The 27,689-nt window shown below is 46.4% G+C and overlaps 1 protein-coding gene across 1 annotated transcript in view; it reads right to left on the bottom strand.

Annotated features, from left to right (window-relative positions):
* Nucleotides 1-20,596, bottom strand: part of EXOC3L4 (exocyst complex component 3 like 4) — a 103,271-nt gene extending 82,675 nt beyond the window's left edge. The window contains exon 1 of the mRNA XM_073349721.2: nt 20,539-20,596. The gene's annotated coding sequence lies outside the window, so the exon portion shown is untranslated. The remainder of the gene's footprint in view (nt 1-20,538) is intronic.
* Between the last annotated feature and the right edge of the window lie 7,093 nt (nt 20,597-27,689).

The raw sequence follows: 27,689 nt of genomic DNA, 5'->3' as shown, positions 1-27,689 counted from the left end.
CTGGGGGGTCGGGACCCCTTAGGGGGTTGGGAGGTTATTACATGGGGGGTTGCGAGCTGTCAGCCTTCACCCCAAACCCCGCTTTGCCTTCAGCATTTATAATGGTCTTAAATATTTTAAAAAGTGTTTTTAATTTAGAAGGTGGGGGGTCGCACTCAGAGCTTGCTGTGTGAAAGGGGTCACAAGTACAAGAGTTTAGAATATGTTGAATAGGAGTGAATGTGTTGAATAGTGTGAAAGGGGTCACCAGTACAAAAGTTTAGAATATGTGGACTAGGACTGGGCCCAGTAAAGACCTCTGGGGATACCACTGTTTACCTCTCTCCATTCTGAAAATTGACCAGAACAGACTAGGGAAAAAGAAAAAGAGAAGGAAAACAGACAACAACAAGGGAGAAAAGATCCAAAAATGGCAGGCAGAAAGAAAAGTCAATGGAAGAAAAGACAGAGAAAAGATAGGTGGGAAGATAGAACAGAAATAACCACAGATGAAAGAGAGAGGGACATTGGGCATGTGGGGGGGAGAGAGAGATGGTTGCGGGAAGACTTAAGCTTAGGCATTTTGAATTATTAAACTGGGAACTGTGGTAAACTGAGGCACAGAGATGTGGATTACCAATGTTTAAATGTGAGGCACAAAAAATGGGTTGCCTACCAAATTAGTATTGTGTCTATTGATTTGCCCACGAGCTAAGTGAGAAATCGTGGTGTGTAGGGGGAGCTACACTGAAAACTAAGTCATTGGTGAGGGGGTTGCTGACTAGAGATTTCATGATGTTGTTGGCACTGTGACATTTTACCTCACCCTTTTGTAAAATCTTGAGGGAACGCTGCCTACTCTTGTATATATTAAAAAAAAAAAAAAGCAGCACAAGAGTTGGCATGGTAACTTCATCTGCTAAGGAACTAACGTGTAGAATTGAGTTCCTGATCTGGAATAATAACGGCAACAGTCCCCTGGAAGATGCTTTCTTGTGACCGATTGTCTTCCTTTTAAATTTCTCATCTCTTTAAATAAATAATGGTAAGAGGCCTGATTCCAAAATGTGCTGAGCACCCACAGCTCCCAATGATGTTTAATGGCCTTGGTGGATGCTCAGGAATGGGCCTGTCCTGAGCAACTAAACCACTAGATTATATGTTAGCTAGTTTCTTCTGCCAAGCTACAATTTCACCATTACATGGTCAGGATGCCCCAGTCACTGGCTTCATGGGTAAGACTCTTTGGCTTTAATTACTTGCTGACTCTGGGGCTGCTACTGTTCTTTCTTTTAAATAATCCTGTAAAAGGATTGCTCTCTCAGGCTGCAAGGTCATTTACCATGCTGAGACTTCATACTGCTCTTTCTGAGGAGTGTCTGGCCTACCTCATCCCCCCTGCTATTTTCCCTACCACCATTCGAACTGCCAAAGGAGTCCAACCACTGACAGCTGAGTTTGGGAAAGGAGGTGAAAGGGGTCTGTCTACTCCCCAGAGAAAACGGCGCTTTTTTTGGAGTGCAATTTTTCTTGGGAGCTCGTGTGGAGTTTGACTAAGAGGCACCCTTTGTGATTTCTTGTTGCTTTCTTTCCTGTTCTTTTCAGCCTGATCTACACACAGGCTTGGTACTAATGCAGCAAAGTTGGTGAGGGGTGTGATTTCTTACTTATGCAGTTATACTGGTACAAGCCCTAGTGTGGATGCAGTTTTACAGGTATAAAGGTAACTTATATTAGTATAGCCTATTCCTCCAAATGTACAGGAATAGACTATACCGCCGTAAACCACTTGTACACCGTTGTGTCTGTGTCCACCCTAGTGGGTTGTTCTGCTTTGACTTGACTCGTTTCAAACCAATATAGCTAAGGCAGTACCCAAACCTGTGTATAGACAAGCCCTTCCTTTTCCTCACCTCCTACCCCCAATAGTCTGGTCAGCAGGGTGTGCCTTTCTCAGTGAGGGCTTGTCTTCACAAATCAGCTAACATGAGATGTAGCTCAAGTGTTCGTGTTAACTCTATCCCCCTGCACATATATAAATCTGGCTCATGTAGGTCAGGAGTTCCTGATCCTGTAGACCAGCAGGAGAGAGTCTCAAGGGCAGGTATGTCCGTCCTAGCAAAGGCTTGGCTTCTGTGCTTGCCACCCTGTGCTCTGCTCTTCTTCCTGCCTCAAATGCACTCTTTCTTTTGCCACCTCTCTTTCCTTTTACATTACTGGGGCTGAGGGGAAGGGGAAGGAAGACTGCTGCAGAGGGATTCAGGGAGGACCTGGAACGGGAGGAGAGGAAATTCTTGCAGTTTCCATTTGCGGTGCCCATGCGGCTCTGCTCCAAAACGTGGCCCCTGCGACCAAGCTGGAGACTTCTTTCAGCAGTTTTGTAAAATGAGACAAGGCTGATCTGGCTTGAGGATTCTCATGAAACAAAGCAACTTTAAATGGCTGAGTGACCACCTCCTCAAGAGCAGGATTTATAAATGTCAACAACCAACACTCAGTAGCACAATAAAAACATATTGTACGGTCGGTAACTGCTTTGCCTAAGGGATCCCCAGTAAATTCATCGAGTCATTTTCTTAGTTCTTTAAAGTGAGTGGAGAACTCTTAGGCCTTTTATTTCCTTCACTGATCAGTGGCTCAGAAATAGTCTTCGGCACAAATCTTTTCCCCATCTAGCTTTCTTTATCTTTTCTGTCTTTGGTGAAGAAACAGGCTATGAAAAGGTAAAAAAGCAGACTGCATGAACGCCTCCACCCCCCGCCCCCCGGTCTTTATCTATTTGCCAAAGAAAGGCTGAGGCAAAACTGTTTCGTGAGCATTGCTTAGGGGTTTCTAAATGAGCTGTGTAAAGGCAAGGCTGCCAGGCTCCATTGGCAGCCTGCATCTATTTGGAAACTTTGAGCTTTCTAGCTCTTCACCAGAGGCAGCGGCAGCATCTGTAAGGTGCTTGTGTCTATCGAGGCTGCTGTGCTTCATGGCGCTGTGTTTACTCCTTGCATAACATTGGAGATAAGGGAGATAATTGCACCCAATTTGAAGAGTCACAGATGAAGAACATTCAGTCATGCTGCATCATTGTGTAAACAGGCGGACAGAACAGCAGTATAACTTATCCAATCGGTAGCTCCTGCTCCTATGTATGGGAGAGGTAGAGTGCCTGACAACTTGTGGATCATGTGGGTTTAGTCTCCTTGGGGAAAAAAATGCAGGTTGAAAAAAAAATAGACGACCTTGTTCTTTTGTGAGAACCACGCATTAATGCAAGAAGCAAAATGAAATCATGGTGCCTGCTCCTGCCACTTCTGAATACTCTTTATTTAATCTTGTTGAACTTCCTGAGCTCGGTGTGTCATTAGAGCACTGAGAGGCATGATGCACTATTCTGATGGTGATTCAAAATGGCAATGTGGGAGGCAAACAAAAGAGAGTTTTAAACTCTCTCTGTTTAATGATTATTCCATTTTGCAGCACAAGGGATAAATGTGTGTAGCACAGATGTGGCCCAAGCGGTGATATTTCAGACATCTGAGATGTGAACTGACTACTGTTAATGTAGGGATCTGACTCTCTGGCAAAGATTCTGGCTGTGTGGCTAATCAGTGTAACAGCAGCTGGGGACTTCAGAGCCAGTCTCCTCTCCAAGAAATCATCACACCCGTTCAAGGGTGTTTTGTGTAACATGCTAGCAGGTAAAGCAAGGCATGGCTGGTTCTGCTAAGCAGGAATGACCAAACCACACAGCATCAGGGTGGTGAGAAGTAACAAACAGCTCTAATCTCCACAAGAAAAAGTTGTTTTGACTGATAGTTCTTTAGGTTTTACAATTGCTGTTATTGGTAACTAAATGTTGCTAAGCAGCATATGATGACTTCTAGCTGCAGTGTAGAGGGTAAAGGGAAATTGTTAATTATGGTCAGTGCAGAGACTGCTATTTTTCCAGCCGCTATGCAGAGTGCAGCAAAAACAAAGACAAGCTTCCCTTTTCTACAAAGGGCTTGAATTTTGTCCGAGTACATGGAAGCTCCTTCGTGATCCACCTACACCTCCTTCCGCTCTCGTTCTCCTGGATAACTAACAATCCACCTCCCAAAGTTCGCATTTTCTTCTTACTGCCTTGCCCATATCACAGTACCAGGTTGGCTGTTTCAGCAGGTTGCAGTTCAATGGGCAGCCACTACGGCGGGTCAAAACCCAGTGTCCAGTGCCAGGAATCTTGTGTACTCATTTGCGCCCACAGAAAATGCATGTAAAGACGATACCAAATCAGAACCATAGCATTTTATACCTACTCTGCACTCAGTTTGCACGGGTGTCAATGACTACATGAGACGCAGCAAAGGGAAAAGTCAGGTTTCTTGCGTGAGGTCTCATGCACAGCACTAGTGATTGGGAGCTAACATGACCATAATGTGAATTGCTTTTGTTGTGCCAGAACCATTTGGGTTTTCGAGGGGTATGCTTCCTACAAAAGCATCATGGGCTGCTCAACGTGGGATGAGTTACAGGAGTAGGGGAGAAATCTGCAAGTTCTGGTGTCCCACAGCTGAGAACTGCGGCATTCTGGATCATGTTAAGGTTTGACTGGTACCTAATTGTGGAGGCTGTGGTGGTCGCCACCGAAATCAAGTACCAGTGGAATTTCGCTGATAGTAATCTATCATTTAAAAAAAATCAAAGACTCATTCAGAGTTGTTCTGCTTAAACCAATATTTTACTAAAGAGCTTTAAAATGTTTTGTGAAAGAGTCACAGGGGCAGTTTCTTGGCTGCTATGAACTGGCGCAATTCCATAGAAATCCAAACACCTAGATATACAATAATTCTGTCTTTCATTGGAAAAGCCTACAGCGTGTTAACCTGTGATATCAGATTATACAGAGGTATCTAGATCATCTAGCAGTGTTACCTTATAAAGCATGAAAGTCTCAAATAGAAAAAATTCCTTTAACTTGATAAGAAAAAAATTGTTGCCCTATGATTCCTTGAGGCTAGTCCAGTGACACTTGATACAAATCAAATCAACATCAGTGCACTGACATGAAGGAGAAAAGGCTGCTTTTTAAGATCGCATTTAATGTATTTTTGTACAAAATGGGGCTTTTTGGTTAAGTAGGTTAAGTGGCCCCATGAACTGCAAAGATCTTTTAATACAGTGTCATTAATGGCAAGCATTGTCAAAATTGACCTTCTGAGGCCTGGGGCGTGACCGAGCCCAAGAATTACAGAACGGGGGTTATATCAAACCTGAAACACGAGCCAGTATCTAAGCTTCCAAATCATGTTTGGTCTCAAATTCAGTCATGAGGCGCCTGATGGGTCCCAACCAATATTTATTAGAGTTACTGGAAAGTTTTGACCTTGAGAAGACGTCAGTTCCTTCATTCATTAGGCCCTAAGTGAGTGTGATCGAGAAGATCAGTTGTACAATCTCTCCTACCTGCTAGAATCTCTCTCCAAGCCCCTTGTACAGAATGCAGCAGGAGGGAGGACCAGATTGTTGTAGTCCAACAGAAGTGTAAATGGAGATTGTGCGTGGGCACAAAGAAGCTTAAGCTGTAGGCGCAGGCTTCTCCCCGCACACTGAGTGGAAGTAAACCTCAGACCCTGTGCACGCTAACACCCCTTACTCTGCAAGGTACGAAGTGGCAGAGAATGGTCCAGTCTGAGGAGGCACAGATTTAAGGGTGAGCTGCAAAAGGAAAATGTGTAGCTTGTCACTTGTGTTGCTTCTTTGTTGCATAAGAAAGGGTTGAAAATTGCTTCGTTGGTTGTTCTTGTTTTTACATTAGAAATTCAGGTCTTGTCTGTCCTGTTTGTTTTTTCTGCACTGGAGAACTAATAGGATTATGACACTGCAGGTAGCAGAGAGTGGAAACAGGCATTTCAAGAAGTGTTTTCCATTCGCAACGCTTTAGTAAACTCTAACTCAAATTCCTCACAAACACTTGGAATAGAAAATCTTTGCAATCCAACACCTCCTCCTTCCCCTTTCCCCCAAGAACTTCTAATCCCCTTGGCTGGAGAGTCCAGGAAAAATACACGACTTGACATTTCTGATTCTTCTAAAATAAAAATAAAAAGCTGACAACAAAATGTTTTAAATAATTATTTCCAGCCTTCATTATACATAGTAAAGAATTAAAACAAGGCACGAGCCCAATGCTTTTTCCTTTGCACATCCATTTGCAGTGTGATCAGCCTCATGCAAACATGGCATGTAGGCTCCACACTTCAGGTTTGCCCCACCTAAGAGCAGGAGCAATATGGAGACTGCGTCCGGTAGTGCTCTCATTATCTCAGTCCTTTCCATATCAGACAGTCCGGTGTGGGTGATCCTCATCTCCATGGCAACTGGAGGAAGACCAGATCTTTGCTCTTTATCTGGGGTTAGGACAGCTAACCCGGGAAGAACCTCCCAGAATTCGCTGCCTCCGAGTGGCACACGCAGCAGGCCAGGGCTCCCTTTAAAGCCAAGCTTTGGCAGGATTTGCCAAGATTTCTAACTAAATGTCTCTCAGTTTAGTCACTGGCTTCTACGGTTTTCCCCTCAAAACTGCTAAACCAAAAAAAACCAAAACCCAGTTCTTTTGGCTTTGCGACGCAGGTTTGAAGAACTGCAGTTCCCCCCTGCTGCTCTCCCCCCAAAATGGCAGAGACAGCAGGCTGCAGGAACCCAGCTCCCAGCTGGCGTGTGGGCGAGATCCACACTGAGATGGTTGAGCAGGCCCCAGGGAAACCTGGCTCCCAGCCGGCATGTGGGCGAGGTCTGCACAGAAACAATTGAGTAGGTCACATGGAAACTGCCTTTACTGAGCCCAGACTAAAATCAGTGGCATGGAACCTCCCCTGCTTCTCCCCCAGGCATGGGATCTCTATTCCAACAGCTTGCAGAGGAAGCAGGAAAGTCTCTTGAATCTTGGGGGAAGGCAAGGTCCCCCACATAGCAATCAGGAGGAAGAAATTCCTGCTCCCAGGCACTGTGCACACAATGTCTGTGTCACAGTGGTTGAGAAGGCCACAAACCATCCTTTCCCACACACGGTTTTACCTGCAAGGGCTCAGCTGCCATGAAAGGTGCCAGTTTCTGCATCTTTCTAATACCACTGAGTGATCAGTGGCTCCAGTACAATAACCAGTTTGGGTATTCAGTTTTCTAGGGTTGCCAACATCAAAAATACAGGACAGAACTTAGGTATCCCCAGTCTTGGTCACCAGAGGTTGGTCTCTCCCAGCAAGGGATAGGGGTCAAGACTCTGGGGTAGTGGGGTCAGTCTCTCCTGGCAAGGGGAAAGGGCAGTGCCCAAGGCGGGAGGGAGGGCCAGTCCCCTAGTGAGGGGCTGGGGGCGGTGCTCGGGGCGGGGATCAGTCTCTCCCGGCAGGGGATGGAGGTGGAGGATGGTCTATCACAGCAAGGGGAAGGAAGTGATGCTTGGAGATGGGGTTGGTGTCTCACAGCGAGGGGAAGGATTGGTCTCTCCTGATGAGTGGCAAGAGGCCGTGTCCAGGAGTCAGTCTCTCCCAGCAAGGGGCAGGAAGCAATGCCTTGTGGGGGTGGGGTTGGTCTCTCCAGTAAGGGGCATAGGGTGGTACCCAGGGGGGTTGAGAGCCATGGGGCAGTGCCTGAGGACTGGGGGGGCAAGAGGCAGGGAGCAGTGTCTGGAGGTGGGAGGTCAGTGTCACAGGTCAGGGCAACTGCACCTGTATTCTCCAGCTATGGTCCAACAAGGTGGAGGCACACATCTCCCTCTCCTGACCAGGATATTTCCAGGCTGCACAATTCCCTGCCTACACTGTGAATTCCCCATCAAATCAGACTGCCTTGGCAGGCCAGCTCTGCCAGCTCCTCAGAGGCTATAAATAGGACAATTGCCCACAGTTATAAGGTACCACACAGCTCTCTGTAAGCAAGCATATTTATTCTTAAGGTAAAAGTGTTACAGAAAAAACATATTTAAAATAATTAAAGAACATGCATACATGCTAATAAGCTTACTAGAGCTCACCTCAGCTCCAACAGGAGCTCTGCCAGGAGAACAGTCCTTCAGACCCCTCCAAGGGGTTTTTCTATGGTTATAGGTTCATAACCATCTTAGTTCAGAAAAAGCACCCCATGAATCTGTGAGTCACTCCTTCATACAGTTTGGGCCTCTGATCTTGTCCTTATGTAACAGGTGATCGGCCACCAAAGATCCCCTCTGCAGGGTGGAGCTTCAAAAAGCTGAGTTCTTGCATTATGGAAGCGGCTACACTGAGCATGAATTAATATGCAAACTAGATACCATTAACTTGGGTTTGAATGGAGACTGGGAGTGGCTGGGTCATTACAAATATTGAATCTATTTCCCCATATTAAGTATCCTCCCACCCTTCTTGTCAACTATCTAAATGGGCCATCTTGATTATCACTACAAAAGTTTTTTTTCTCCTGCTGATAATAGCTCATCTTAATTAATTAGTCTCTTACTCCACTTTTTCATGTTCTCTGTATGTGTATATATATATATATTCTTACTATATGTTCCATTCTATGCATCCGATGAAGTGGGCTGTAGCCCACGAAAGCTTATGCTCAAATAAATTTGTTAGTCTCTAAGGTGCCACAAGTACTCCTGTTCTCATTTATCCCCTTAGAGATTTCCTGGGATACCCACTTGACTTTAAAATTTCATTCTTGCCTGGCACATCATTTCAAATAGTCCTCTGAAGCTCATAAAACTTTGCAGGGTTTACATTAGTCAGATCTCCCCCCAGCAATGTTACATGCTGTCCCACAATAATACAAAAACATTTGCATTTTTAATACAGTGAACTCCTAAGATACTTAAACTTAATTCAGTAAGGTTTCTCCAAATATTGCAGGAAATTACCATACCTACCACCGTCAGTTTCTCCCAGGGGGAGTGGCAGCAGGCAGTGCCTGGGAAGGAACAGTCTCTCCTGGCAGGGAGCAGTGGGCAGTATCCAGAGGTCCGGGGGAGTTGGTCTCTCCCAGCAAAGGGATTCAGTGTTGGTCTCTCCCAGTGGGGAGAGGTCTCTCTGCATGACTGGGCCAATCAGGGTTTCTCTGGGGTGGGAGGCAGGCCAGCAGAACCCCAGGACAGTGTTTACCGTCTCATCTACTCTTCTCCCTGCTGGGTCCTTTGTAGGGGAAAGACCTCAATATTGATGCAAGAATAATATTAATAAAGTTGTTATAGCTTATTTTTCGGTTAGGTCATTACAAACTTGTTTGTGCCTTTACTGAATGTTATGATATAGCTACAAGTATGTTGTAGTCAGGATGTTGGAAATATAAAAATACATATGTTTCGCTGGCTGTGTTACACAATGTTAAAGCTAATCAAAGAAATTCCAGAAGGTTTCTATTTCTGCCTTCCAAACAAAGATTGAGAAGACAAACCATGTAAACATTCATGTTTTAGGAAGAAACCTGACTAAAAGGAACGTAGGGTATATTGTCAGAGCAATAACTCTAGGTAAAGTGAGCTGTACCACCCCCCACCCTATTGCAAAAAAAACCTGCTTGTGGTCTTAAAAACATGTGTAATTAGAGATGTTTTAAACTTTTGTTTACTTCTTAAATCTGGCAATGACAAAAGCCTTTGTGAAAAGGTAGGATTGCAAATGTGTTAGCTAAATGAAAAGTTCCTACTATAGCTCCTAATATCTTTGCCACATAAATTGGCAAAATCCTTTATGTAGCAACATGAATCTAATGAACTTGCTAAACTAGTGTAGGAAACCATTTAAATATAGAATATTTATATTAACGGGGAATTAATTAATTACTGGCAGTGCACAGTATTTACCAAACTCCAGAAGACAGGAATCATCTGTTCAAAAATTGTTATAAGAATCATCAGCTTTTATTTGTTTAAGCTGAAGACTTTCTAAGAATTATTTAATTTTAAAAGATTTTTTTTGGTAACGGAAAACTTCTTTGTACAAAAAAGGAAGTGTTTGGACTTTTTAAAACCTAATTTCATTTTCTGTGAAATTCTAATAAAATTGAAAGAATATCTCAGAGAATGAACTGAATAAAAAGAGTTAAACTATCCGAAAATAGGGCTGTCGATTAATCCCAGTTAACTCAACTCAAAAAAAGTAATTGCGATTAAAAAAATTATTGTGATTAATCGCAGTTTTAATCAATAATAGAATACCAATTGAAATGTATTAAATATTTTTGGATGCTTTTCTACATTTTCAAACATAATCATTTCAATTACAACACAGAATACAAAGTGTACAGTGCTCACTTTATATTATTTTAATTACAAATATTTTCACTGTAAAAATGATAAACAACAAAATAGTATTTTTTTTCATTTCACCTCATACAAGTACTGTACAGCAATCACTTTATTGTGAAAGTGCAACTTACAAATGTAGATTTATTTTTGTTACATAACTGCACTAAAAATATGTAAAACTTTAGCACCTACAAGTCCACTCAGTCCTACTTCTTGTTCTGCTAATCGCTAAGACAAGCAAGTTTGTTTACATTTATGGGAGATACTGCTGCCTGCTTCTTATTTGCAATGTCACCTGAAAGTGAGAACAGGCATTTGCATGGCACTTTTGTAGCTGGCATTGCAAGGGCTGAGCCTGGGCAGGGGGCAGCCTGCCGCCGCTGCCACCTGGCGCTCTTCCAGGCAGCTGCTGCGCTACAGCAGGCATTAGGAAGAGGCATTAGGAGTATGCCACTATTGCCTTTCCTGAGGGGAATCCCACACTGGGATTCCCAGGAAAACCATCCAGTTCCTAAAAATTTCTCTTGTTTTCAAGTTTCCCAAGTCTGGGTGGGACCCTTCATAGCATCAGAAGATGATGGGTGCAGTAATCCATCTCCCACACTTTGGAAGATAATATCAGTTCCATGGAGAGACAGATGTTTTGGAAATGGCACAAGATTATTTGTGGTACAAAGAGAACTAATGACATGCAGCCCATTTTAAATCTCAGTTCTCTCAACAAGTCCTTAACGAGATCAATATTCCAGGTGGAAATACTTATATCTATCATTACAGCATTGCCTTCCCAAAACATAGAATATTAACATCAACCTCTGGGAGATCTACTGAAGATATGATAAAGGAAAGTCACCCAGAGATATTTTAGCTTCTGCTATAGCAAGAAGTATTTTCTAATACATAGTGAAACCCCTCCTACCACCTCGCCCCCCGGATCTTTTGGGGCTCATAACTTCTACACAAATGCTATTTCATCCTTCTTTCCAAGTGAAAGGAATACATGTACACCCTGGTCTGGTGACAACATCATCATGTTACACATGGCCCAGTTAAAAGGGCCATTGCTAAATGCTTTCAGAAATTACAGCCCTGACAAAACTCCAGCATCTAAGTTATCATCCAAGACAACCCCCCCCCCCGAGAAGATAGATGATGAGAGAAGACAGTATCAGATTAACCAAACATGCCTCTTCTAAGACAAAATCTCGGATTCAAATCCTGGGCTAGTTGATCTCTGTCAAGATTCCTTCCCCACTCTGAACTCTAGGGTACAGATGTAGGGACCTGCATGAAAACCCCCCTAAGCTTATTTTTAGGTTAGCTTAGGTTAAAACTTAGGTTAACCAGCTTAGGTTAAAACTTCCCCAAGGTACAAACTATTTTACCTTTTGCCCTTGGACTTTATTGCTGCCACCACCAAGCATCTAACAAATATATAACAGGGAAAGAGCCTGCTTGGAAATGTCTTTCCCCCCAAAATCCTCCCAAGCCCTACACCCCCTTTCCTGGGGAAGGCTTGATAAAAATCCTCACCAATTTGCATAGGTGAACACAGACCCAAACCCTTGGATCTTAAGAACAATGAAAAAGCAATCAGGTTCTTAAAAGAAAAATTTTAATTGAAGAAAAAGTAAAAGAATCACTTCTGTAAAATCAGGATGGTAAATACCTTACAGGGTAATCAGATTCAAAACATAGAGAATCCCTCTAGGCAAAACTTTAAGTTACAAAAAGACACAAAAACAGGAATATCCATTCCATTCAGCACAACTTATTTTATCAGCCATTTAAACAAAACAGAATCTAACGCGTATCTAACTAGATTGCTTATTAACCCTTTACAGGAGTCCCAGGCCTTCTTCTCAGGCCCTGGCTGTGCTGCAGGGATGCTGTGGGTTGGACACTTGCTCAGGTGGTGGCCACACTCTCTCAGGCTACAAGTGGTAGGACCCTTCTTCCCAGTGTTGCCCCCGCCCTGTCGGGGTTACGATCCAAGCCTGGTCTGCAGAACCTCTTGGCTGAGGCATCTCCCTGTGCTGGGCCCGCTGCCCAGGGTCCCCCTCGCTCTTCCCAGCTGCTCACCGCACCCAGCTCTGGACTGCTCCAGCCCCAGCTCCACCACTCTGTCTCTGCACTGCTGCTGCTGCTCTGCCTCCAGCTCCCATGGCTGCTTCTTTGGCCCCTCTGCCTCTGGTTGCTACAGCTCTGCTCCCAGGACAGGTCTGCTCTGCAGGCTGCTTCTGTGACTCTGCTCCCAGCACTGACCTGCTTCCTGGGCTGCTTTTCTGGCCCCTCTGACTCTGGTTGCTGCAGCTCTGCTCCCAGGGCAAGTCTGCTCTCTCTGGGCTGTGCCTCTAGCTTTGGGGCTGCAGCTCTGCTTCCAGGACAGGGTCTGCTCTCTCTGGGCTGCTTTTCTGGTCCCTCTGGATCTGGCACAGCTCTGCTCCCCAGCTTAGCTTGGGCCCCTGCTTTCTCCTTAGCTCAGCCCCACACTGTCTGACCCAGGCAAATCCAGCTCACACGGAGGACAGGACGGGACCTCCCTGGCCTCCTGACTCTCTGATTAGTCTGCCCATGCTGTCATTCAGGCTGACCAGGAGCATTCGCCTCTCCCCAGTGTTCCTGGCGACTATCAGTCTCAGGGTCATGTTTCCCACAGACCCTTCCCCTTTTAGTACTGGGAGCTAGCCAACCAAAACACCACTACTGAATGTTAGTAAGGGGGCAACAGTTCCCTTACACTAGGGTTGCCAGGTGTCCATTTTTTTACCAGAACGCCTGGTTGAGAAGGGACCCTGGCAGCTCTGGTCAGCACTGCTGACCGGGCCATTAAAAGTCTGGTTGGCGGCACAGCGGGGCTAAGGCAGGCTCCCTGCCTGCCAAGGCTCAGCGCTTCTCCTGGAAGCAGCAGCATATCCCTTCTCCAGCTCCTATGCACAGGAGCAGCCAGAGGGCTCCGCGCGCTGCCCCTGCCCCAAGCACCGGCTCCGCAGCTCCCATTGGTCGAGAACCATGGCCAATGGGAGCTGTGGGGGCAGCACCTGTGGATGGGGCAGCATGCAGAACCGCCTGGCCACACCTCTGTGTAGGAGCTGTAGGGGAGACAAGCACCGCCTGGAGCCTGCACCCCAACCCCCTCCCATGCCCCAACCCCCTGCCCCAGCTCGGATCCCCCTCCCGCCCTCTGAACCCCTTGATCCCAGCCCAGAGCACCCTCGTAAACCCCAAATCCCTCATCCCCAGCCCCACCCCAGAGCCTGTACCTCCAGCTGGAGCCCTCACCCCCCCAGTGCCCCAACCCGCTGCCCCAGTTCTGATCCCCCTCCCAAACCCTGAACCCCTTATTTCTGGCCCCACCTCAGAACCCACACCCCCAGTCCAGAGCCCATACGCCCTCCCACACCCAACCCACTGCCTCAGTCACATGCCTGCACCATGAACTCCTCATTTCTGGCCCTACTACAGAGCCTGCACCCCCATCCAGAGTCCTCAACCCCTCCCGCACCCCAACCCCCTAAACCAGCCCGGTGAAAATGAGCGAGTGAGTGAGGGTGGGGAAAGCGAGCAACAATGGGAGGGGGGAATGGAGTAAGCAGGGGCAGGGCCTCAGAGGATGAGAGGGCAGGGGCCAGGGCAAGGGTATTCAGTTTTGTGTGAGTAGAAAGTTGGCAACCCTATGTGTTGCTATAAGTTTGGACAGACTAATATCTGTCTTCCTGCTGAACCTGCCTTTTAGGTTCTAGATCCCCTTATGATTTGCTTCTTCACCTTTTCCATTGTAATTTCAAAGGACAGATTCTGCTGCGCATAGGGAGGTTTTGTAGGGCTATAATAATAGAACTGAAATCCGCCAGGATGGAAACTAACATCTAATATTTAAGATGTCATTTGCCATCATGGATGCCTGGTTCTTTGTAACTAGGAATAACAGTGCTGATTATACCACAGACTTTAACCCCCACGTGTCTAAAAGGGAATAAACTTCATTTTGTTGTCAACTTCTTATGCAGAAGCCAATTGTCCCATTTTTCTTTTGTACTGGATGCAAAATGTTCCCCCTTTCTGGAGTTGCTGATACATCTCCTCCATCCCCATCTGGATACAGAATGCTCAGTGAACAGGAAGGCTTGCTCCTTATCCTTTCGGCGACCAAGACCTCGCTCACAAGGTTTGGCTACATCTACACTTGGAGCTGGGGGTATGATTCCCAGCTCACGTAGGCATACTCACACTAGCTCTCATAGACTTGAAGGTCAGAAGGGACCATCACAATCATCTAGTCTGACCTCCTGCACATTGCAGGCCACAGAACCTCACCCACTCACTCCTACTAAAAATAGTAGTGTAGCCAGGGTACCAGCAAGTGGTGGCATGGGGAAGTTGTGCCAAATACATATCCATGGGCTTTAGGCAGGTTTGTGCTTGCTATGGTGAGCCCATGCTACTGTCCGTGCTACCTGGCTACACTACTATTTTTAGTGTGGTAACTCGATGAGAGCTAGGGCAAGTATGTCTGCACAGGCTGGGAATCACACCCCTAGCTCCAAGTGCAGACATGCCCTTGGACTTGCCAAACGCCCTTGTTAAACATCCCTCACACAAAGCTCTTAAGGAAATAGTGCTGGGGTGAGAAGTGAAATTCTGCCAGTAATGAGAAACTGGCTAAACAACAAAACACGAATAAATGATCAGTTTTCTTCATGTCAAAAGGTTAACAGCAGATGTCACAAGAACTGGTGGAGTTAATTATGTTTGTTAATTATCTGAAAAACAGGACCAGCACGGTAATGGCAACATTTTACAAATGAGGATGCAAAATTACTTAGGTTAGTTAAGACTCATAAGACTAAGAACAAATGAAAATTAGTGTTGACAAATGCTAGACAATGCCTGTTGGAAAGAATCATAGAATCATAGAATATCAGGGTTGGAAGGGACCTCACGAGGGCATCTAGTCCAACCCCCTGCTCAAAGCAAGACCAATCCCCAACTAAATCATCCCAGCCAGGGCTTTGTCAAGCCTGACCTTAAAACCACAAATGAAGGAGATTCCACCACCTCCCTAGGTAACGCATTCCAGTGCTTCACCACCCTCTTAGTGAAAAAGTTTTTCCTAATATCCAACCTAAACCTCCCCCACTGCAACTTGACACCATTATTCCTTGTTCTGTCATCTGCTACCACTGAGAACAGTCTAGATCCATCCTCTTTGGAACCCCCTTTCAGGTAGTTGAAAGCAGCTATGAAATCTCCCCGCCCCACACCAATTCTTCTCTTCCACAGACTAAACAATCCCAGTTCCTTCAGCCTCTCCTCATAAGTCATGTGTTCCAGTCCCCTAATCATTTTTGTTGCCCTCCACTGGACATTTTCCAATTTTTCCTCATCCTTCTAGTAGTGTGGGGCCCAAAACTGGACACAGTACTCCAGATGAGGCCTCACCAATGTCGAATAGAGGGGAACAATCATGTCCCTCGATCTGCTGGCAATGCCCCTACTTATACAGCCCAAAATGCCATTGGCCTTCTTGGCAACAAGGGCACACTGTTGACTCATATCCAGCTTCTCGTCCATTGTAACCCCTAGGTCATTTTCTGCAGAACTGCTGCTTAGCCATTCGGTCCCTAATCTGTAGCAGTGCATGGGATTCTTCCGTCCTAACTGCAGGATTCTGCACTTGTCCTTGTTGAACCTCATCAGATTTCTTTTGGCCCAATCCTCTAATTTGTCTAGGGCCCTCTGTATCCTATCCCTACCCTCCAACATATCTACCTCTCCTCCCAGTTTAGTGTCATCTGCAAACTTGCTGAGGGTACAATCCACGCCATCCTCCAGATCATTAATGAAGATATTGAACAGAACGGGCTCCAGGACCGACCCTTGGGACACTACACTTGATACCGGCTGCCAACTAGAAATGGAGCCATTGATCACTACCCATTGAGCCCGACAATCTAGCCAGCTTTCTATCCACCTTATAGTCCATTCATCCAGCCCATACTTCTTTAACTTGCCAGCAAGAATACTGTGGGAGACTTTGCTGAAGTCAAGGAACAACATGTCCACTGCTTTCCCCTCATCCACAGAGCCAGATATCTCGTTATAGAAGGCAATTAGATTAGTCAGGCATGACTTGCCCGTGGTGAATCCATGCTGACTGTTTCTGATCACTTTCCTCTCCTCTAAGTGCTTCAGAATTGATTCCTTGAGGACCTGCTCCATGATTTTTCCAGGGACTGAGGTGAGGCTGACTGGCCTGTAATTCCCAGAATCCTCCTTCTTCCCTTTTTTAAAGATGGGCACTACATTAGCCTTTTTCCAGTCGTCCGGGACCTCCCCCGATCTACATGAGTTTTCAAAGATAATGGCCAATGGCTCTGCAATCACCAACTCCTTTAGCACTCTTGGATGCAGTGCATCCAGCCCCATGGACTTGTGCTCGTCCAGCTTTTCTAAATAGTCCCGAACCACTTCTTTCTCCACAGAGGGCTGGTCACCTCCTCCCCATGCAGTGCTGCCCAGTGCAGTAGTCTGGGAGCTGACCTTGTTCGTGAAGACAGAGGCAAAAAAAGCATTGAGTACATTAGCTTTTTCCACATCCTCTGTCACTAGGTTGCCTCCCTCTTTCATTAAGGGGCCCACACTTTCCTTGACTTTCTTCTTGTTGCTGACATACCTGAAGAAACCCTTCTTGTTACTCTTAACATCTCTTGCTAGCTGCAACTCCAAGTGTGATTTGGCCTTCCTGATTTCACTCCTGCATGCCTGAGCAATATTTTTATACTCTTCCCTGGTGATTTGTCCAATCTTCCACTTCTTGTAAGCTTCTTTTTTGTGTTTAAAATCAGCAAGGATTTCACTGTTAAGCCAAGCTGGTCGCCTGTCATATTTACTATTCTTTCTACACATCGGGATGGTTTGTCCTTGTAACCTCAATAAGGATTCTTTAAAATACAGCCAGCTCTCCTGGACTCCTTTCTCCCTCATGTTATTCTCCCAGGGGATCCTGCCCATCAGTTCCCTGAGGGATTCAAAGTCTGCTTTTCTGAAGTCCAGGGTTTGTATTCTGCTGCTCTCCTTTCTTCCTTGTGTCAGGAGCCAGAACTTGACCATCTCATGGTCACTGCCTCCCAGGTTCCCATCCACTTTTACTTCCCCTACTAATTCTTCCCGGTTTGTGAGCAGCAGGTCAAGAAGAGCTCTGCCCCTAGTTGGTTCCTCCAGCACTTGCACCAGGAAATTGTCCCCTACACTTTCCAAAAACTTGCTGGATTGTCTGTGCACTGCTGTATTGCTCTCCCAGCAGATATCAGGGTGATTGAAGTCTCCCATGAGAACCAGGGCCTGCAATCTAGTAACTTCTGTTAGTTGCCGAAAGAAAGCCTCGTCCACCTCATCCCCCTCGTCCGGTGGTCTATAGCAGACTCCCACTGTGACAACACCTTTGTTGCTCACGCTTCTAAACTTAATCCAGAGACTCTCAGGTTTTTCTGCAGTTTTATAACGGAGCTCTGAGCAGCCATACTGCTCTCTTACATACAATGCAACTCCCCCACCTTTTCTGCCCTGCCTGTCCTTCCTGAACAGTTTATAACCATCCATGACAGTACTCCAGTTATGTGAGTTATCCCACCAAGTCTCTGTTATTCCAATCACATCATAATTCCTTGACTGTGCCAGGACTTCCAATTCTTCCTGCTGGTTTCCCAGGCTTCTTGCATTTGTGAATAGGCACTTAAGATAACTCACTGATCGTCCTGCTTTCTCAGTATGAGGCAGGAACCCTCTCCTCTCGCGCTCTCCTGCTTGTGCTTCCTCCCTGTATCCCACTTCCCTACTTACCTCAGGGCTTTGGTCTCCTTCCCCCGGTGAACCTAGTTTAAAGCCCTCCTCACTAGGTTAGCCAGCCTGCTTGCAAAGATGCTCTTCCCTCTCTTCGTTAGGTGGAGCCCATCTCTGCCTAGCACTCCTCCTTCTTGGAACACCATCCCATGGTCAAAGAATCCAAAGCCTTCTCTCCGACACCACCTGCGTAGCCATTCATTGACTTCCATGATTCAACGGTCTTTACCCGGGTCTTTTCCTCCCAACGGGAGGATGTACGAGAACACCACTTGTGCCTCAAATTCCTTTATCCTTCTTCCCAGAGCCACATAGTAGACTAATTTGAACTACATACACCTTACTGGGTTCCTAACTAACGAAAAACTCAGGAACAAAACCTGGACAGGTCAATGAAGGCTTCTATTCAGTATGTAGTAACACTCAAAAAAACAAACAAAACATTAGGATGAGTAAAAAATGGAATGGAAATCTGTGCAACCAATATTGTTCTGTTCGGAAGTGTTAATGGGTGCCATCAAGCAGATCTTTGATCAAAAATCATAGACCTCGTTAAAACTGGTGGGTTTCATTCAGACTAATTGGAAGGAGCAATGAAACACCTTTATGAAATGAGGTAGCTAGAGACAACTGAAGGCAAGACAATGGGCCATATGGCAAAGCCTGAGCAGAGCTAAGCCATGTGGTGGAGGGGATTCCCTGGGACTGGTTGCAAACACAGAGGCAAGGGCATTGACTGGCTGCAGCTGTGTCTGTTTGCATGTGTGAGAGGCAGAAAGCAAGGCAAGCAGTTGTGAGTGTGGCCCTAGGAGGGAGAGCGCTCTTTGGGGCATAGAGCTGGCAGGAGAGGTAGATCTGGGAACTGTGAGCAAGGAAACTGCTGTTTGTTTCTACTGTGGGAAACAAGATTTTGTGTACATTCTTTGTAAATTAACAGGATTGCACCAAAGAAATACGTGACTCCTATCCTCTATTTCTTCTCCTAAAAGAAACAACCCTGTAAGGCCCTGAGTATTGGCGAGCTGCTTAGTCCTAAGAAGCACCCATATTATATTGCTATTATATAACTTCTGGTCACCCTCCCTCAAAAAGGCTAGATGGAGAGATTGAAAAAACTGGGCTTGTTTAGTTTAAAGTGGAGTTTGCAGGTGCACAGTTGGTTATGTAAAATTGGAGGTTGGCTGGAAATTTGACCCTGTATTTGCAAAAAATATGCATAGTTTATCGTTAGCTTTAAAAGGCATTGGTGAATTTTTTTTTAATCTTCAAAACAGCACAAACAATTGGCAATGATCTATTTTGTATTTTAATGACACAACTTTACTAAATATTTTTTCCCACTTTCATTTGAAATTCTTTATCCATAAATCAGACTGCGTTGGGATAACATGTGGCAGACTTCTGATTAAAAGGAGTTCATAATAATCGCTCAGGAGGAAAATGCATGGACAATTAAAATGGTCAGAGCGGAACAGAGGTATTAATAAATGTGTCAGAATGATTGATCATAAAGAAGGAGCTTCCTTTGAATCTCTAGGCATGCCTAGCAGAGGAGGTCATGAAAGGTACCAAACTGAGAAGGGCTCCCCGAGGATACTTATGTGATCAAACTGTAAATCCTCCTTTAGATGAATGGAGTAAAAAACCCCATGATAACCTCAGCTGCCAAACTAGAACCATATTTCTCTTCTGAAAGTAACATTTTGTTCACTTAGATTCAAGTAACCATTCAGGGTTTCAGAAAAGAAGAAACTTCTTTCCTCTTCTAATCACCACGGCTGTAAAATTTTAAAAGGACTGGAATTTTCACGATGACGTAAAAGGCACATTAACGGGTCAAAAATCACACTGTCCGAAAATGTGATACTTATTATGGTTACTGAATTACCAAAACTGAAAGGTTCGTGGGACGGAAAATAGAGGTCCCCCCCGTCCCCCGTCCCCCCGGCCAGTTTGTTTACTTTGTGCATCTGACAGCACTTTGTGTATATTCTGCTTCACTGTTTCCTGGTATATTAAGTTAGCCATTTAGTATCTCCCTTACTGAAGACACCTATAGACAGGCAGGGGATGTGGGCTCTGGGGTGGGGCCAGGGATGAGGGGTTTGGGGAGCAGGAGGGGGCTCAGGGCTGGGGCAGGGGGTTGGGGCACAGGGGAGTGAGGGCTCTGGCTGCAGGTGCAGGCTCAGGGTGGGCCAGGGATGAGAGGTTTGGGGTGCAGGAGAGGCCTCTGGTCTGGGGGTGAGGGGTTCAGAGTGCTGGAGGGGGTTCCAAATTGGGGCAGGGGGTTGGGGGGGGTGAGGGCTCCGACTGGGGGTATGGGCTCTGGGATGGGGCCAGGGATGAGGGGTTTGGCATGCAAGAGGGGACTCTGGGCTGGGGCCGAGGGGTTTGGAGAGTGGGAGGGGGATCAGGGGTTGGGGCACGGAACAGGGTCAGGGGTGCAGGCTCCGGGCAGTGCTTACCTCAAGCAGCTCTCGGAAGCAGCTTCATGTCCCCCCTCCAGCTCCTACACAAAGGAACAGCCAGGCAGCTCTGCGTGCTGCCCCATCTGCAGGCGCCACCCCCGCGGCTTCCATTGGCTGCGGTTCCTGGCCAGTGGGAGCTGCAGAGTCAAGGGCAGTGTGCAGAGCCCCCGGCTGCCTCTACGGATAGGAGCCGGAGAGGGGGACATGCCACTGCTTCTGGGAGCGGCACGGAGCCACAGCAGGCAGGGAGCCTTCCTTAGCCCTGCTGCGCCGCCCACCAGACTTTTAACAGCGTGGTTAGCAGTGCTGACCAGAGCTGCCAGGGTCCCTTTTTGACCAGGCATTCCGGTTGAAAACTGGACACCTGGCAACCCTATCCTGAACACTCACTCCTCGTGCATTGCCCCAAAAGGGTTAAATCAACACAGCCCACACATGGTGTTCCCTCCTCTGGTTCTCCCAGTGCATTCTACCTTCCATGTGTCTGTTAGGGCAGGTCTACACTTCAAACTTACATCGGTATATCTATAATGTCGCTCAGGGGTGTGAAAAATCCACACCCCGAGCGATGTAGATGTACCAACCTAATGCCTGGTGTGGACAGCACTATGTTGACAGGAGAGCAAGTTGTGTAGTTTGTAGAATCTCAGGGTTGGAAGGGACCTCAGGAGGTCATCTAGTCCAACCCCCTGCTCAAAGCAGGACCAACCCCCAATTTTTGCCCCCGATATAAATGGCCCCCTCAAGGATTGAACTCACAATGGTGGGTTTAGCAGGCCAATGCTCAAACCACTGAGCTATCCCTCCCCCCAGTTGCGTAGCTGTGTCTTCACTGAAGTGCTACACAGCATAACTGCACTGGTGCAGCTGCAGTACTGTACGTGTCGACAAGCCCTTAGACCAGGCCAACTTTTTAGGCCTGGGACTGCATTGCTGGTGCTGAGTGTATTATAAGTAATAATGATGCAGCTGTGAAAATTGTATCTGGGTTTGGATTCTGAACCTGCCCTTCCCTTTTCTCCCTGCAGCTCCCCCTACGAAAGGTTAGATTCAGAGTTTGAGTTCAGGCCCATTTCTAGCTTGGGCCATGCAGCCTGTAAGCAAGCAAGTTTGGTAGTAAACTTCTTCTGGGGGTTGAGATAATACTGCACCCCAGTTGTCCTCCAGATCAGGGGTGAGCCATGCTGACAGGGGGGCAGTGTGGGGAGGGGGGAACTTGCTCTGCTGCTGTTGTATAGATAAACAGAGGCCTTCAGTCAGCGGTGCTGCCGAGCATAGGCCTTTCACTAGTTCTAGATCCACAGCTGGGAGGATATGTTGCTGGAACAGATCAACTTGTTTCCTCACTCTGAAATTTTGTATGCCAAGAATGCAACCAGTTTGCAATGGGTATGGTATGCTTAAAGGAGCTCATGGTCATTTTGTCCTTGGCAGTACTGGTGGATTCCACTTACTAGGATTCAGGAATAAAAATGGATGTTTATTTGAGCACAGTATATTTTGGGGAGACAAATGGGATTAGATACTTTAATGATAGTGATTCTTGTTCATGTGCATAGGTTTAAATGGACAGGTGAATTTGGTCAGAAAAGAATTGCTATATTGGCAGGGACCTAATTTTTGTTTGTTTGTTTGTTTCCTTCCCTGTAGCATTGATCAGGAGTCCATTAGCAATAAGAGCATGTGTCCCCCAGGATCAGTTTCCTACTATTGAAGGGCTGTCTCAAGCACTGGTGGATACTGCTCGCCTAGTCCCCACTGCTGACTTGTTGGCTTAAGCCCTTTCATTTGAACTGCACTAATGAAAAATAACAGACACAGCATTTCTGAAACTTGTTAGGCAGCTGTGCTGAGCCCTACTCAACTATATCGCCTTCAGGGTAGGGAATCTCAAAGTGCTTAATTTTAAAATAGTTTATATTCTTTTTTATAAGCAGAATTAGCATGGCCTTGTGTTTACAGAACAAGATTGGGAGCCAGGAGATCCAGGTACAATTCCTCTCTCTATTCCAGATGTCCTGTATGTCCATGGATAAATCACATAACCTCTTTCTGTACCTCTGGTTCCCCAGCTGTAAAATGGGGATTGAAAGCCTACCACACAAGGGTATGGTGAGGCTTACTTCATTCATGGTTGTAAAACACTATGAGCTCCTCTGATAAAAGATGCTGTAGAAGTAGTTTTATTCTAAGAAAGGCAGCCTCGTTCCAACCAATATGTCACTGTGTTCTAGCTAAAATGAAAACATTTACATCTATAAGCAGTATCTAACCTGGTATAGTTTATGCTCACTGAAACCAAGTGTACTTACTCGCACTGTACATACCATATGTATCACCGGTGCTGAGTCTTTGAAGAAAATATCATGCAGGGCAGTACTAGGTTGAAAAAAGATAATGTGGGGAGGAGGAGACAATAAGGGTATAACAATGTCATGATCCATGCCTCTGTACACACAGCATAACAAGGAAAGGTCACAGGATGCAAGCATGGGCTATTGGGCTCCCTAAACTCAAGGGAACCGGTTTTGATTTCATAGTTTTGACATCAGTCAATGGCATGAGTCCTGATTTACACTGGTGTAAGAAAGAGGGGAATCAGGCTCATGATCTCTACAAGCAGTTCATTTAGCAGTGGGAGCTACATGACATGCATGATAGTACAGCCCCAAAGAGCTGCTCCCTTCGCTTGCTCTTAAGAGTCAGTTCTCCCATGATAATAAATCATGGAAACAGCACATTGAAAGGGCAAGATTAAGGCTTTAAGCCACTGCCCACATTGTGGGGGAGGAAATAATGGGAACATGCACTCCAGCTCTCTCTCCCACCATAGCTGTGCCTTTGGCATAGTTGTAGAACCCTCTCAAGTGAGTTTGAGGACCCAGGAATATTGACATAATTTTATGTTGCAAAGCACCGTATTGAGAACTGCATCTGGAGAATGGGGCTTTGTTGTTGCATTTTGAGCTTTTGGATTGCGGGGAAAGGGAACTGTCGCCTTAAGAACACTTAAGAACAGGGCACTTGCCTGTACAGCATGTTTGAGAAGACTGTGTTCGGTGTGGGAGGTTTGGCCAGTGTGGCTAGAGCGTGGAAGATCCTGCCTGTGTAAGCTCCAAAAAGTCAGAACTTTATTTTACTTGTTCTTCAGAGAGTAGCATCACTGAAGGTTTAACATTAGGGCTTACGGGGTGGGGGGGGGAGAAGGGACTGGATGCCTCAAGGCATTGTTAATGAGCTGCAGAGCCTTTCAGCTGTAGGTCACCAGGAAGAATCCAGACCAGTTCAGTAGAGCTGAAAAGTGGTTTGTAGCGAGTGGATATTTGGTGGGTCCCAGTTCTGGTTTCCTGCATCACAAACTAACCATCATGCTTTGAACTAATTGGCAGGCTTAGCAGAGATGCCAAGAATTGCCTGGGCCATGGAGACTGCTGTTCCTGGGGAAAGTCCGCCAGCTGGTCAGGGTTGAGCGATGCCAACAGGACAGGGGGTAGGGAAATTCTGCTCGTCTATAGATAAGCAGAGAGCTTCATTCATTACAGAGCTGACAAGCAGAGGCCTTTCACCAGCACTAGATCCACAGAATCTTTTAAAGCTAAGCTTTGTTTATATGCAAATGGTTACAAATATGCAAATGAAATATAATTTGCAGGAAATGTCACACACAGAGCTACACAAAACTTATGTCAACACTGCAACCAGAGGTGTGACTGCAGCTCAGGCAGGCCACCCTTGCTCTAGCTTTTGTCTGGCTAGTGTGGCTAAAAAGAGCAGTGACCACATGGCAACAGACCCTGGCCTAGGCTAGCAACATCAGTACTTATACAGGGTCCAGGTGGGCTTGTACAGCCCATGCTCAAGCCCGGGCCGCTATGTCTTCCCTGTTGTTATTAGCTGTGCTGGCTATATTAAAGCTAGTTGCGGGTATGTCTACTGTTACACGCTGGGCGTGCAAGACTCTGTGCTTTGCCCCTGTAGAGGCGCATGACTCCTTGTGGCCCAGGCTAGGCTATCCCATCTAGCTGTAACTGTGCCCATCTGTCATGGGCCGTATCTAGCCTGTGGGGCTCCCTACATCCTGCCCCAGAAAAGGAACAGCGAAGGTGGGTTCTCCAAGCCTGCCTAGAGAGGCCTCCTAGAAGCAGCCAATCACAGCACGGGAGGTTCAGATAAAAGAAGCTGCAGGGCCTTAGCCCAGTTCCTGACTGGGAGCAGGGCAGGGCAGGGCAGGGCAGGGCACGGCACACCACACCCGGCCACACCCGGCCACAGGCACTTGAGGGCTAGCCAGTGTTTGGGTCTGGCTGTGTTTGTGTAAGCTAGGAGAAAGGGGACCTAAGAACTTTAACGCTCAAGTAAGGGCTGAAGACAAAGGGGCCAGGAGGGAAGAGGCCCAGGGAACGAGCAGCGATGAATTGAAGTGAGCAGTACGTGGCTGTTGTGTGTAAGAGCCCACTTTCCTCCACTAGTGAAGTAGTGTAAACCCTGAGAAAGGGACCAGGCCTGTTTGGAAACCCAAGCAAAGGGCTGAATTTAAAGGGCCCAGAGCTGGGGCTGAAGACCATGACAAGGGCAGATAGACAGCTTTGTTGGAGTTTTGCTACCCTGGAAGGGGTTCATTTTGATTGTGTGACCCAGCTGGAGTGTGAGCCACTGAGACACACCAAGCGAGGTTGACAGCCTACAGGGGGCACTAAGAATGTGAAAAGAACTGCAGTATCGCACATAGCAGCAAGAGGCGCTCAAGACGGGAGTACCCCACCGTTATAACATCTCTTGGCAATTCAGTTTGAGACTGTAGAAAAGGCTGGTGATCTAAATAATGAAGCATTAAGGGCGGCAGTCCAGAAGCTGTAAGCGTTCTGATCACAAGGTTTGTGACATGGGAATGCTTTCCCCTCAACCTCCCTGTGGAAGTAGAATGATGTTAGGCAAATGCTTATGATCTCACTCATTCTAAATATGGATATTTTTTTTTAAAATGGGAAGCATCTAAAAATAACCAGTCCCTTTAAGTGATGAGAGGGCATATTTTCCAGCTGTGACTGAGGAAAGGTTTCTTCCACTCAGGTGAGGACGATTGCCCACTGATGACAGCCAGCTTTTGTCTCCTTCTTCATGTGGCATGCTCACAAAAGATAATATCTGAGGATGGATTAATAGCTAATCTGGTTAACTTCTATTCTTTCTGCACCCCACAAGATTCCTGCATGTATTCTAGCCAGTCAACATTCCTTGTACAAAATGATAGGGTTCGTGAAGAAAATAGAAAGAGTTGTCATAAGCTAACAGGGACAAAGACCTTTAAATTCTGCTCATTTTCTTTCACAGTTAGGCCCTGGTGAAGTATATAGTTGGTATCTAATTTCCTGTGTTCTCAGCATGACTCTCTGGGTGACACTTATGGGAATCGTTAGGTCGCAGAGGAGGGCTCTGAAGGTAGATCAATATTAATGGCCCTGGGGTGTTTGCTGGGGCATTTTGACAGTAAATTGGGAACACAGATAATATTTCACCATTAAGCGAGCATCTAATCTTTTAATTCTCTGTCAGCAACAACCCTCCTCACGCACCATGCTTCAGAATTCAGCGTCCCGTAGAAAAGCATTCTTAAAGGTGAGGGCAAGGTAATTTCAAGAGGTGGTAAATGAAAAACAGAGGTCAAGCTCACAGCCAGGAATGGGAAAATTGGTCCCATTGTTACAGGAAGAAAAGAACATCAGAAGTCTTTTAGAAATGTCAAGAGTGGAGTATTGCTGTGTGCTCACTGCTGAGCAAGGGCAGTTTGAAGGAGGTAGGCTTCAAATACACCTCCTATACAAAAACACAGATGTTTTCTAGGGAACTTTAAATATTGGCTAGAATTATCTTCTGCTGAAAACACAGTCATTATTTCTCGAACGCGCTACCTACTGCAGAGCAAGCATTACAGGTTGCCGAATGGTGGCTTTTAAATCCTCTGACTATATCTGGAAGGTAAATGAAATGTTTGAACCTGAGCATTCATTTATATTTATAAGAGCCTGAGTCTGCAAACCCTTGTACCACTGAAGTCAGTGGAACTACTGGTGAAAGGACCCTTACATGAGGATGGGCTCACAGGATGAGACTCCAAGTAATTGAGACTCCAAGTAATTTAAAAATAATGATCTGCTGAGCTGTTCTGTTAAGGAAACAGTTAAAGGGGATATTTAGTCTAGGATCATACAGCACAAGTCCCTGTCAGAGCCCCAAAGATCACGTCCCTTATCACACTTTTGGGCATGAACATCATAACTAATGCTACAATTATGTCCCAGAAGTCACGGAATCCGTGACTTCCATTGATCTCTGTGACATTTTCTGCCCGGTGGCTGGAGGTCACAGTCAGCCCTGCCCTCACAGCTCTTAGCCCGCAACCTGACGGGGGGGGGGACCCCTGCACAGCTGCCCAGCCATGACAGACCTCCTGCATCTGCCCAGTGGCAGCGGGGACTCCCCAGAGCTGCCCAGCTTCAGCCAGGGCCAGTGGCTGGGGACCCTGCAGCTACCAGCTGCCCAGGTGAGGGGACCCTACAGCCACCCAGCCCTGCCGGCAGGGGGACCCCACAGCACCCATGCACCACAGCAGTAGGGGACCAGGAGCCCCAGCAGCAGTGGGTGCTGAACCCACCTATCCCTTTTGTCAGGGATATTTTTAGTGAAAGTCAGGAACAGGTCATGGGCTGCCATGAATTTTTGTTTATTTCCTGTGGCCTGTCCATGACTTTTACTAAAAATATCCATGACAAAACTTAGGTTTAATCATAACTACTGTCTTTATAGCTATGAATGAGGTGAGGCTTTATTTGGAGCCTAACAATGATACTTCCCAGCATGGTCGGCTCTGAAAACTTACCAAGTTTGCACCTGCATGAGCTCTGTACTTTGGAGGGGTGTGAACCCATTATAATGGTACTCCCACCCAGCGAGCACTGGTGGTCTGATTTACCTCACCAGCCGACCTCCTGTGCACCTACAATTTCAGAAGATGATCATAGGGTCCCAACCCTTCCTGGTAGCTTCAACCCCTTCCCTACCTCCAGTTGGTCCCTCCTCTATTTGGCAAACTCTCCTGACACCCCCACCTCCCCAAGGGGGACTAGCTCCCCAATTTGTCCCAGAAGCTG

Source organism: Lepidochelys kempii, chromosome 6, assembly GCF_965140285.1.
Source record: "Lepidochelys kempii isolate rLepKem1 chromosome 6, rLepKem1.hap1, whole genome shotgun sequence".
Lineage (NCBI taxonomy): Eukaryota > Metazoa > Chordata > Testudines > Cheloniidae > Lepidochelys > Lepidochelys kempii.
The sequence above is the reverse complement of the archived record's forward strand: the minus strand, read 5'-3'. Positions and strand labels throughout refer to the sequence as shown.